Source organism: Arachis hypogaea, chromosome 8, assembly GCF_003086295.3.
Source record: "Arachis hypogaea cultivar Tifrunner chromosome 8, arahy.Tifrunner.gnm2.J5K5, whole genome shotgun sequence".
NCBI classification, from domain to species: domain Eukaryota; kingdom Viridiplantae; phylum Streptophyta; class Magnoliopsida; order Fabales; family Fabaceae; genus Arachis; species Arachis hypogaea.
This window is the reverse complement of record NC_092043.1, coordinates 31851363-31861140: the sequence shown is the minus strand read 5'-3', so window position 1 is coordinate 31861140 and position 9778 is coordinate 31851363. Positions and strand designations below refer to the sequence as shown.

General features: G+C 31.4%; 1 pseudogene; it reads left to right on the top strand.

Moving 5' to 3' along the window:
- Positions 1–7389: 7389 nt before the first annotated feature.
- LOC112705252 (probable protein S-acyltransferase 7) lies at positions 7390–9559 on the top strand (annotated as a pseudogene).
- Positions 9560–9778: the final 219 nt, after the last annotated feature.

Genomic DNA, 9778 nt, shown 5'->3' with positions numbered 1-9778 from the left:
GAAACAGTATACTCTAAATGTGTGGAAGAAGATGGGTTTTAGCGTCGATAAAAACAAGGATTGAAGCTTTGGTTCGCACATAAAAGATAACAATGCAAAGTTTGGATGATTTATATGAATTGTCGAATGTTACTAATCCAATTAGCATTAGATTACGAATACCAAGTCGATGAGTATTTGCAAATTTTCTGTCGGGATGAGTTATACGTCAGTAAGGAGAGAACAAGAGGGTGGGTACCTACAAAAGAAACTCTGATGCTCAAGTCAGTAAGTGAGTAATAAGCTTTGTAGAAAATACAATGAATCAAATAAACGTTTTACCTCCTTTTTATATTTTGGGAGGAAGCATCGGCAATTATACTCTCAATAATTCACATTAATGGAGAGTAATAGCGTATCAAAGTGTTACAATATTTCTTTTGGTGCCCGTTATTAATAACTGATCTATAACGCCAAGTTATAGTATTAAGGACGAGTTATAACGACCATATAACGTATACTGTCGAGTTATAGTATTAAAGACGAGTTATAGCGGCCATATCATAGCCCCCAAGCTTAGCCTAGCTATATTTTGATAAAGCAGGTTGAGCTTTTTTAGTTATAACTCGGCGGTCTGAGTTATAGGTATGGAGCCCCCAGATCAACTTACTTTATTAAAATAAGGAATAAAATAATTTGAATTTCAAACGTGATTTGAAGTTAACATGTATTGGAAAATGTAGCAGTTTTGTCATTAATTGTACCTTTGGTTTTTCCAATGTAATTTTGAACCGTTGATTTAATAGATGCAACGATTAGGGTTTTTCAAGGAACTAAATAGTTTCATTAAATGTGGCATTGCTTTCCTATTGAAGCGTTTTGGAGTCTTAAAGGCATGAGTAAAAAAGGTTAGTTTGTGTTACTGCCACTGTTTCTTTTTCTTTTTGCTTTTCTGAAAGAATTTTAGGTAAGGAAAAATATAAAGTTGAGGATCACGACTCTTATAAACGGGTAAGTGAGGATGTGAGGATTCGAAATTCACTGTTTGTTGATGAGGGTAGTGTTGGTGAGATTAATTTGGTTTGGACTGTTTGAATTTGACTTGATAGATATTTCAGTAATTGATAGATTGATATTTGGTTTAGGCAATAGTTGTCGTTGGTATGTTGGTCCCTAATGTTTGTTAGGGATGTGATAGTAGAGCGAGAATATCTCGTCTTTGTTTGATAACTGAGTTAGACAATGGCTTGTTTTAGATTGCCATTGATGTATTGGTCCCCGTTGCTGAGACAAGTTTGATAGAAGTGAATTAGTTGGGCGAGAATATCACGTTAGTTCACCTTTGTTTGGTGATTTGATTGATGATTGAGCTTGTTTGCACATGTGTAAATGATGCAACTTTGAATTGAACAATTATCGTGAATGGATAAGTGTTTGTGCTTGTTTGATATTTGATTGAATTTGTTAACTGTTGATAGTCATAGTTCAAAAGATAGCTGATATAGATATGATGATAGTTGATACATATTTGATAATGATTGATATAGATTTGATAATAGAGATAATAGGTATAGATAAAAAAATAGAAGTAATAGATATAGATCAAAAAATAAAGAGAACATATATAGATCGAAGAATAGAGATAACAGATATAGATCGAAAAATAGAGATAACAGATATAGATAAGAAAACAAAGATAATAGATATAGATCAGAAAATAGAGATAACAGATATAGATTGAAAAATAGAGATAATTGATATAGATTGAAAAATAGAAATAATAGATATAGATAAAAAAGCAAAGATAACAGAAATAGATTGAAAAATAGAGATAATAGATATATATCAAAAAATAGAAATAATAGATATAGATCAGAAAACAGAGATAACAGAATCATAAAATAGAGATAATAAATATAGATCGAAAAATAGAGATAGCAGATACAGATTGAAAAAAAGAGATATCAGATATAGATAAAAAAAGAGATAACAGATATAGATCGAAAAACAGATATAACAGATATAAATCGAAAAATAGAAATAACAGATACATATCAAAAAATAGAGATAACAGATATTGATCGAAAAATAGAGATAATAGATATCGATAAGAAAATAGAGATAACATATATAGATGAGGAAACAAAGATAAAAGATATAGATAAGAAAATATAGATAATATATATAGATTAAAAAATAGAGATAACATATATAGATCAGAAAATAGAGATAACAGATATAGATTGGAAAATAGAAATAACGAATATAAATTGAAAAATAGAGATAATAGATATAGATCGAAAAATAGAGATAACATATATAGATCAACAAATAGAGATAATAGATATAGATTGAAAAATAGAGATAACAGATATAGATTGAAAAACAAAGACACCAGAGATAGATAGAAAAATAGAGATAACAGATATAGATCGGCAAACAGATATAATAAATATAGATAGGAAAATAGATATAATGGATATAGATCGAAAAGCGCACGTAAGACTCATGTGACTCGCAGGAAACCAACGCTGTACCAAAAACACATGTCTGGTTGTGGTGGTTTACTCCAGAGAAGACAACAACGGTAGGTTATACTTGTTATGGCCGTATGTTGCATCGAATGCTAGGACATCGCCAAACAACAAATAATTTTTTTGACAACACCCGTCGCTTCAAAACAAGTTGCACAGGTGTTGCCCTGCCCCACCTTGTACCTCCAAAACATTTTCCCATCCATGCGTGCCAGACCTTCCAGGTACCTTATAGCTGCATTTACGCCTCCACCTTGGAGCCCTCTCTGCTTCCGCACCTCGTTATACATATAAATGTAACCAAGTTAAAACCCTCTAGTTGTGCTGCAAATGACTCATAAATCTTCGGAATGCTAATCCCGATCTCCCTCATGCTTGTTAGCTGAGCAACTTCTACCTCAGATATCTTCCTGTGTGACTGTAGATAATCCACAAGCTTCCCAAACGCCAGTTCGTGATTATGCTCCTCGACAAAACGCGACACATACCACTTCCCGCTACCGTCTTTCCTCTTAATTCTCAGCTCGGCAAGACATCCACATCGGGTAACTACCTTATACTCCCTTATGCGATCAACCTTTTCCAACCATTTTTTCTCTCAAAATCCTTGCCGGTTACAAACAAACGTGTAACTCACAATCTCCCCGACAGTGTTTCTAACCGTCTTACCTTGCCATTATGCAAAGCCTTTTAGTCGACTGTAGTTATTATTAGAAGCCGCTTGCCTCCTCAGGTGTAGAAAACTCTATTTCAAAGACATCTTCAGTTTGCAACCCATCCAAACCCAAAAAACTGGGCAACACAGAAGCCCCCCTCCCTTCCCAATCAAACAAGTCGGCATCAGCCTCGACTACCGTATCAAACATTGTCTCCTGAAAGAAAAAAAAGCCTTTAATTATCAGCTGGTCTTATCTAGAATGCATTTTTATCCTGCTACTGTAAGTCATTCATTTACCAATATTTACTCTAATTAATACAACCGGAATAAATAACATATCAGGACATATTAAGAGTAAATAACATGAAAATCTTGAAGGTTAAATTATTTTTGAAATTATATAATTGAAATTCATGTATTAATAGTTAATAATATGATGATTAATTCAACAGTATCAACTTCAACTATATACTTCCACTCACTATGTTTCTATTCATTATTAATTTGATTAAATTTACATTTTTATGTTACAACTTAACATACAGGTTACACTTTAATTTTAATGTATGGCCATTGAAAAATATTTTGTCCAATTGTCTAATAACGTCTATTCTTTTCGATGCTCATTTTAACAAATGCAATTAAAATATATTTTTTTAATTATAAAAGTTAAAAAATAGATAAATTAAATATTTTCACACAAAAATGAATATATATTTCGTAATGTGGGAAAAAACATAAATATGTAACGGGATCACAAATGTTTTTAAAAATATACTCTCTTCAATTTTGTTAAAATTTTAACCCCCAATTTACAGCAAACATCCGTCCTGCGTTTTCCAGCTCCTTCAAATACTGCATTCCCGCCCTACTTAACAAAAAACACCAATTAGTTCTTTTCTTCTACATATTAGATCCGGACCATTATCCTCAGCACAAAAAATAACAGCTCTCGCAAGTTAATCCTCATACTTACTACCAATACTACCAACTCCGCCCAAACTCATTTAACAAATTCCAAACACGACATGCTTAACAATTCCTAATAACTGCAACAATAAATGTAACAGCACATATCCATCTACTTTAAATCAACTCGCATCCTAGACATAAAGAATCGCAAGGTATATGCATCGTACCTGTTGATTCAAAACACAAACACGGCTCATTCCACATGCACGGCTCCTCGCCAAATTTGCTAGTCGATGTCGTTATTCACTACAAGACTCACAAATGTAATTACAAAGAATCATGAATTACAGAGATAACAAATTTAATGTACATAGTGACAACACTCACATTCGCCGTCTCAAAATCGTATGTGCCGAAGCATTATATACATCTATATCTTTTGTCGAAATATGCCATATTTAAATTTATATATAGAGCTTAAAATGATAAGAGAACTTTTATTCATATTTTTTTTGAATTGATACGAGTACATTGATACGAGTACTACGGAGAGACTATGCCAGTTGAACTATGACTTCTTGGCAACACAATCAATCATATGAATACAATAACATGATTAGGTTTACTGATATCAAATTTAATTCAAATTTTAATTTAAATTATATCTATTTAAATTTTAACTTAAATTAAAAATACATCTTTTTATTTCAAATTCTGGATTCCATTAAGAAAACTAAATTAAATAAAAAAAGTACTTACAAATTATATCTTTTGAATTGTTTAAAAAAAATTTTAATTTATGTATTAAAATTTAGTACTCTCTTTTATTTAAGTTGTTCTTCCTAATGAAATTAATAATTCAAATTATAGAAAGATATATTTTTATTTTTTAAGTTAAAATTTAAATAGATATAATATAAATTAAAATTTTAATTAATTTTCATAACAATAAACGTAGTTGTATTATTGTATTCATATGATTATTTTTGTTTATTCAGTTTAAAAATTAACGGTTTAAAATCAGTTATTTTAAATTGAAAAATCAATGTACTGGTACTTTTTTGAAAAAAATGATCAACGAAGGTGCTTTTATAATTTTAAATTTTTTAAATTTAAAAATGGTCTATTTCAATAATGTGTTATAGATGTATATAATACTTCAAATTACACCTCTCTCAAATCTCTTCCAAACTCAATAAATTTTACGTTTGAGCCACATACACCATTCTCCTGTATTTATAGACTCATACTCTTGATCAATCGTTTTGGGTCTTAAGCTTTATTAACTTGAGAGTAAATGGTGGCTGTGTACTGATGGAGTGTGCCTAATTTAGCATAAATCGTGATGCCTTGTTGAGGGTTAGGAGATAAAAGTAAATCGTGCCAGGCGGTTGTGGTTTAGTCTTGACATACGTAAAACAAACTACCCTGTAACGATTTACTAACAAATTACTCAAATTGTGACAGACTGCGACAACCTTCACGCGTTATTAACGTGACTAACGAGCTTCAGTGCCAAATGGTGCGTTCCTGCTACAGCAATGAACAAGCTCTCCAATACGATGCTGGTTGCCTGCGATCCTGGCCATCGTCGTTATAAAGGTGACAGATCTTGAAGGAAACAATAACACGAAAAACACACAGAACAAACACGATGAGGGATGAGGACAGCCACGAGAGGTTTACAAAACGCCTGTGTTTTCAATTTTTAACGAACAAATCTTTTCCTTGCGCTAACCTCCCTCCACGGAACATTTTGATAACGGGTTTTATTTTCTTTCCCTAATTGCATCACCAACACCATTATTATTCCAACAATGCCAACAGTGACAAAAAAGCCCATAATAAAAAAACCCTTAAAAAATTTAATACGTGCCCAAATTAGTCAATTTTGCTCTTACTAGCCCAATGAATACAAGTCTTCATCCAACTGCTGCAACTTGGCTTCATTTGTGTTTTAAATTGATCATAGATCACTGTCTCTATGGTCAATTTTCACTTTATTCCAGGGACATTCGGAATATTTCACAACATGCTACAGGGCAAAAATAAAACCTAAAATCTAACCGTAAGTGAATCATCAGATTTTCAAAAAAGTGGTTTGGATCATGGAAAAACTTTCCCAAAATATTTTAGATAGTTTCTTGTAGTTATCAATAATATATATTATTTTTAAATTCATTCCAATAAAATAAGTAAAAAAAAAAAGTTTTTTTGGACAAGGTCCATTAAGGGCCGAGGGCAAAGTCCAGCAGAACAGACCTAAGGAGACCCTCGGGAACCAGACATAAAAGTTTCTTTTGTTTTGGGCTTCCCCCATTTCAAGATGAAGTTTCTTAATGAAAAATCCTTAGTTCTTAGTTCTTAGTTCTTACTAAAAAGTTGATGTAAAGTTGTAGTATGTATGATAAATTTGTTTTGCAATGAGTTTCAAGTAAATGATAACGCAGTGATCAGCGTGGCCCCTAAAGCAAAGCAGCCTCACATGGAGCACATGAACACACATTGATAAAAGCAGAAACCACGAGTCAATTGCCAAGTGCAATTTTCCTTTTTTTTTCTAATCACTTGCATGCATGTGGAAGAACATGTACTGTGCATGCATGTCATGTACTCCAAGGTCCAATACATTATGATTATAGTAGTATGGATGCCTTAACCTTAAAGTATGTCATATCTTAACAACGTGAATCTGTTAAGTCCTTCTTCTGCATCCACAAAACATGATTGTCATGAAACACCTCCCAAGAATTCTCCATAAAGAAAACAACCGCTATAAATACACTTGGACCACACACAAGTAATTCGAGAAATTTGTGACTGATTAATAAGCTTAATACAATATGAACTAGTGCATTTTATTCACTTTAATACACTTGGACTACACACACAATTAAATATTTTTACCGCCTAAATCTTTTACACAATTATCTAATCATATCTATTTTTTTATAATTATTTACTATAATAAATATAAAAAATAATTATTTTTTATTGATATAACATTACGTAATTAAATACATGTATAAATCACATTAAAATTTTAATTTTTTTATGACAATTTTTTTTTGGATTATATTTTATGACAAAATTTAATCTATTATATTTTGCATTTATTTTGGGCCTTAGCCCAATGTTACTGGTACTCCAACCTAGGCTTACTAGGTAACTGCTTGTTCGGGTGAAACTGTGAAAATGTAGTTAAGCAACTAGAATGAGTGGTTATTTGCAATTGATTATTCTAAGATTGTGAGAAACTAATTTCTCCTTTTGATGGAAAAAGAAATTGCTTCGATCTGTAATGAAATGAGACCAACTGAAACAGAAATAGAAGAGATGGAACCGATTGCTTTATTTGACACAAACAAAGCAATTGAATTAGAACCCAAAGTTGGTCATGGAAATCAAAGTCTGATGTTTACTCTAAAGGCAAAGTTGCACAATATGAAGAGGGCTTGCGAGGGTCAACTGATTCAATTTGGTGTCATTGAAAAATCCGACACAATTAGAGTCTACCAAGTTTGGCCAGGGAAAAATGTAACTAAACTTTGTTATTATTATATAGTCTATGATATGATGTATCAATTAGTGTGTCACTAAAATTGTGCATTACATGTTGTGATCATGCAGGTCTTTTTCTTGCATGGGAGATTAATATGTGGTCCAAATCCAAGAGGGTTAATGTTCACCACTACTTCTATAGTCCTTTCAAGTTGGATTTTTGCCAGATATGTTGTTAAGGACATGCCTCATCATCACTCTGCCCTCATTGTTACATTCTCTTTGGTTTTCACATTCGTTGTTGGTCCCGGCCTCTAACCCCATTATTATTTATTTTAAGTTTAATTTGAATATTGGTTGTCACATTAATTAATTAGTGATTGCAACTATATATGTTGTTTAATTAAATGTAGGTTCTTGTCAATTTAATTCAAGTAAGCACAACTGACCCGGGAATTATTCCTCGAAATAATGAGCAAGAAACTTTGGAATTGGAAAAGGCTGGTACTAGTGATGGAACAAGAAGTAAAAAGGCAACCATCAATGGGGTGGAAGTGAAACTGAAGTACTGTCGAGTTTGTAAGATTTTCCGACCACCTAGAAGTAGCCATTGTGCAATATGTGACAATTGTGTTGAGAGATATGATCATCACTGCCCTTGGGTTGGTCAATGCATTGGATTGGTACGCTTAATTATTATTACAACTTCAATTAATTACCAATAACTAACTATCTTAGTGAACAAAAATTTTACATTGCACCCTAATTAGATCTATGCGGTTGTTATTTGTATAGCTCTTCAGAAGATAATTGAGTTAAAAGCATGTTTGCTTGTATAATAATAGTTTAATTTTAATGAATCGATAGAATTTTACACAGTAATGCAATTAGATTCATGACTTTAAATGATTTTTGAAGTAATGAGTTTAAAAATTAGCTATTTTTATTGAGGTGATAATACGTGATTAATTATCTTTGTAATTTTTTTTACAGTGCGTGAATATTAAATTTATATAATAATATATAATAATTAAGTTTTTTTTTTTTAAATAGAAGACATAGTTATGCTGAAAATGCACACAAATGAAATTTATATTAGAATATATACAATGTAACCTTAACATGATGTCCTAGATAGTGTATTTTCTTTGATATTTTCTCATGTAACTTGAGTTTTGATGATTGTAAATGCAGAGGAACTGTAGATCTTACATGGCACTAGTGATATCAGGCTTAATTTTCTTTGTGTACATTTTTGCCTTCTCTTGTTGGATACTACATAGAAAGAATGTGCATGGATTTATTGGAATGGTAAAGACATGCCCGGAAACATTAGCATTGGCTGCACTTGCCTTCAATGCTATTGGATTTTTAGGAGCCCTTGCTATCTACCATGTCTATTTGATAGCAATAAACCAGGTAATTAATACTTTAAAATGCACGAATAAAGTAGTAACTAATAATCATGGAAAGGAAATAATAATCACAAAATACTAATAATTATGGAAAGGAAATAATCACAAAATCTAATAACAAAGTATATACATGTATAAGGAACTAGTAACTTTTAATTAGCTAGAATCAACGTGAGCTTTTTTTTATTGTAAAATTATTTTTTAATTTTTATTTTTTTCAAAAATTTAAAATTTAGAATTTAGAATTTAAAATAAAAAATAATTTAAAATTGACTAATATAGTTAATTTTATAATTATTGAACTCTGATAAATACATATACTTATTATTCATAAAACGAGTTAGTTAACAATTATGCCACATTATTACTTCAGTGTAAAAAATTTCTAAGATGCTCACATCTCATTGCAGACAGCTTATGAGAATTTTCGGCAACGTTATGTGGGTTCTAAAAACCCGTATGATAGAGGAATATTAAGCAATTTCAAGGAGGCATTTTTTGCGGCGGTTCCTCTTCCTAGGGTAGATTTTCGAGCAGAGGTAGTTAACTGTGACACATAGGTGGTGGCCAAATTACATTTGGTGGAGTTTGAGTGAGACCTCTTACTCAACTGAGAAATGATTATAATGATGTCAATTGTGGATTATAAAATATGTTACTTGATTAGTGGTTGCATATGTTTGTTCCAAAAATAATAAATAAAAAAAAAAGTTAGATGTTGATTTCTTCTATATCTTCTAAGAATGATGCTTCTTGTGTTAGGAAACTTTTAATAGATT